The sequence below is a fragment of the Acomys russatus genome, chromosome 22 (assembly GCF_903995435.1).
Source record: "Acomys russatus chromosome 22, mAcoRus1.1, whole genome shotgun sequence".
Lineage (NCBI taxonomy): Eukaryota > Metazoa > Chordata > Mammalia > Rodentia > Muridae > Acomys > Acomys russatus.
Window position 1 is genome coordinate 29,962,005 of NC_067158.1, and position 3,610 is coordinate 29,965,614.

General features: G+C 48.6%; 1 pseudogene; it reads left to right on the forward strand.

The window, feature by feature from the left end:
• Window positions 1-1,204: 1,204 nt before the first annotated feature.
• Window positions 1,205-1,506, forward strand: LOC127205602 (high mobility group protein HMG-I/HMG-Y-like; annotated as a pseudogene).
• The last annotated feature ends 2,104 nt before the right edge of the window (window positions 1,507-3,610 follow it).

Genomic DNA, 3,610 nt, shown 5'->3' on the forward strand with positions numbered 1-3,610 from the left:
GGTGGCCCCAGGGGTGGCAGGAAATGACTCCTGCTAGGCCCCTGGGAACATGGTGCTTGGTGAAGGGTTATCAGGAGGCCTGTCATCACCTGCTTTGGGCTGCAAGTGAAGGCCACACTTATTAAAACAAAACAAACAAACAAACAAAAACTCCCCAGGGAAGATAGCTTAAAGGGGGCAGCCTAGTGCAGGACTCAGTACAGGGACCTCAGCTTCAGACACAATGGCTAGGCTGTGTGACCAGGACAAGTTCAACGACCAGGTTGACTGGATTTCTTTTGGTCAAGGAGATCTCTGGCTCTCTCCCTATGGCCTTAGAACTGCAGCTAAATGATGCGTGTGGAGAATCAGACTTCCGTTGCGGAGCTGTTCACTGAGTCTTCGTGCCCACTTTACCCTCTCTGCACCATGGCACGGAGTGTACACCCGTCTCTCCATTATGTCAGGCCGAGTCTCCAAGTGGTTCCCTTCCCTCTTTTGTCACTGAGACTGTGAGAGCTTGCATGAGTCTGCGATGTTACGTCATGCCCCTGCAGAAATCTACAACTATTCCAAAACAGATGGGACGAGTCACATGTGCATCTATGTCACCCTGCCCCAACTCTGGAGGGGAGTCTCTGCACAGAGCAGGGTGCCTAGTACTCGTACTAGAACGTTTTCTGTCCTTTCTGAGTATCTGTCCACACTTAGCCTGCAAAACGTAGGCTGGGTTTGAGCCTTCCCAAGAAATCTCAGTAATCATGAGGAAATCTCCTAGATAAGATTCTGTTTGAAATGACAGCCTACAGACTGGGAGAAGATCTTCACCAACCCTACATCTGACAAAGGCCTAATAACCAAAATATATAAAGAACTCAGGAAGCTGGGTGTGGTGGGCACGCCTTGAATCCCAGCACTCGGGAGGCAGAAGCAGGTGGATCTCTGTGAGTTCGAGGCCAGCCTGGTCTACAAAGTGAGTCCAGGACAGCCAAGGCTACACAGAGAAACCCTGTCTCGAGAATGGAAACAACAACAACAACAATAACAACAACAAACAAACAACAACCCAACCCTCAGGAAATTAAACACCACCAAACAAAATAATGCAATTAAAAAATGGAGTAGAGCCTCTAATTGGGACTCCGAGTCGAGTCGCGGCTATTTCTAGTGTTGGCGTGGCTCCAAGGAGTCCCAATTACTCTTAACTGCCCCATAGAGAAAGAAGATGAGCGAGTCAGGCTCAAAGTCCCACCCGCCACTGGCCTCCAAACAGAAAAAGGACTGAACTGAGAAGCAAAGCCAGGGCAGGCCATGCAAGCAGCTCCTGGTGAGTTCTGGCGCTGGTAGGAAGTGCCAACACGGAAGAGAATTCAGGGGCTCTGATCAAAGGGAAGCAAAAATAAAGGTGCTGCCAAGACATGGAAAGCTACCACAACTCCAGGGATAAAACCAAGGGGCAGATCCAAGAAGTTGGAGAAGGAGGAAGAAGAGAACACCTCCCAGGAGTCCTCCGAGAAGGAGCAGTAACAACACGCAGTGCCGCCTTCTCCTTAGCAACCAAGGAGCAGCTTTCTCCTGAGACTGGAAGCCCTGCCCCCAGGGCCCTGCCTGCCCCCACTGCACGCTACCCCACCAGCTGCAAGCTCTTTGGCGCCCATGGAAGCAGGATTTGGCTCAGTCCCTGAGTCCTCCTCCCCACCACACCTGCCCTCTCCTGACAAGGCTAACTACCCACTTAGCCTCAGCCCATCTTGCCACACACCTCCCTTAGAGACACAGCTCTTTGGGCTCTTGGTTTTGTGGGTCCCTTCTGCTCTGCTGTTCCTGGCTTCCCTGTAGAGGGTCATGGGCAGATTGCTGTAACTTTGACATCAGCCTGGTCTACAAAGTGAATCTAGGACAGCCAAGGCTACACAAAGAAACCTTGTCGAAGAAGAAGAAGAAGAAGAAGAAGAAGAAGAAGAAGAAGAAGAGGAGGAGGAGGAGGAGGAGGAGGAGGAGGAGGAGGAGGAGGAGGAGGAGGAGGAGGAGGAAAAATAAGAAGAGAAAAATGAAAAAAAAAAAAAGAAAAGAAATGCTCAATTTCCTTAGTTATCAGGGAGATGCAAATCAAAACAACTCTGAGATTCCATCTTACACGTATCTGAATGGCTAAGATCAAAAACTCAAGTGACAGCACATGTTGGCAAGGATGTGAAGAAAAGAAAAGGGAACATTCCTCCATTCCTGGTGGGAGTGCAAACTTGTACAACCACTTTGGAAATCAATCTGGCACTTTCTCAGAAAATTGGGAATAGTGCTACTGCAAGACCCAGCCATATTACTCCTCAGCGTATACCTGAAAGATGCTCCACCATACAAGGACATTTGCTCAACTATGTTCACAGCAGCCTTATTTGTAATAGCCAGAGTCTGGAAACAACCTAGATGTCCCTCAACCAAAGAATGGATAAATACTACTCAGCTATCAAAACCAAGGAAATCTAGCAGGGCGGTGGTGGCACATGCCTTTAATTCCAGCACTTTGGAGGCTTAGGCAGGTGGATCTCTGTGAGTTCGAGGCCAGCCTGGCCTACAAAGCAAGTCCAGGACAGTCAAGGCTACACAGAGAAACTCTGTCTCGAAAAACAAAAACAAAACAAAACAAGGAAATTTTTATATTTGCAGGCAAATGAATGAAACTAGAAATGCTCATCCTGAGTGAAGTAACCCAGAACCAGAAAGACACGCATGGTATATATTCACTTATAAGTAGATATTAGCCCAATATAGATGTCTTCTGAGAGACTCCACTCAGTGGGGGATTGGGACAGGTGCTGAGACTCACTACTGTACTCCAGGTGGAATGCTGAGAGTGGTATTGAAGAATGGGGGGATGGAAGGACCCAGAGGGTTCAGGAGCCCCACAAGGAGACTATCAAGGCCAGTGGCTCTGGACCCAGGGGGGGGGGCTGCACAAACTGTTGTACCAACCCAGGACAATGCCTGCAGTCAACCTAGACCCCTGTTCAGATCTAGCCAATGGACAGCTCATTCTCCACAGTTGTGGGGTGAGCGGGGACTGCCTCTCACATGAACTCTGGTGCGCCCAACTTGATTACTTCCCCTTGGTGGGGAGACCCAGCTGGCACACAGAGGAAGGAGAAGCAGGCTATCCGGATAAGACCTGATTAGGCTGGGGTCGTATGGTGAGGGAGGAGGTCCCCTTCTGTCAGAGGTCTAGGGGAGGGGAGTAGGGCAGAAGAGGGGGGGAGTGTAGGAATGGAAAGATAAAATCAGATGGAGGGGATAACAATCCAGATGTAATCTGAATAAATTATAATAAATTAAAATTTTAAAAAATACAATACAAAAAAGAATCTGTATTTGGTAAGTGAAGAAAGAAAGCTTATGAACTTTGACACCCATGACCAAGTTCGAATTCTTCTGCACTTTGCCTTCATCCCTGGGTCTCAAGTATCACCTCCAGTACAAACTAAGAAACAGCTGACACAAGGCATCACTCTTCCCTTTCCCTCCCATGGCAGACACACACACACGTGTGTGTGTGTGTGTGTGTGTGTGTGTGTGTGTGTGTGTGTATTCGTGTGAGGGGTGTGAGTACACGTGGAGTATGAAGCACAAGAACTTT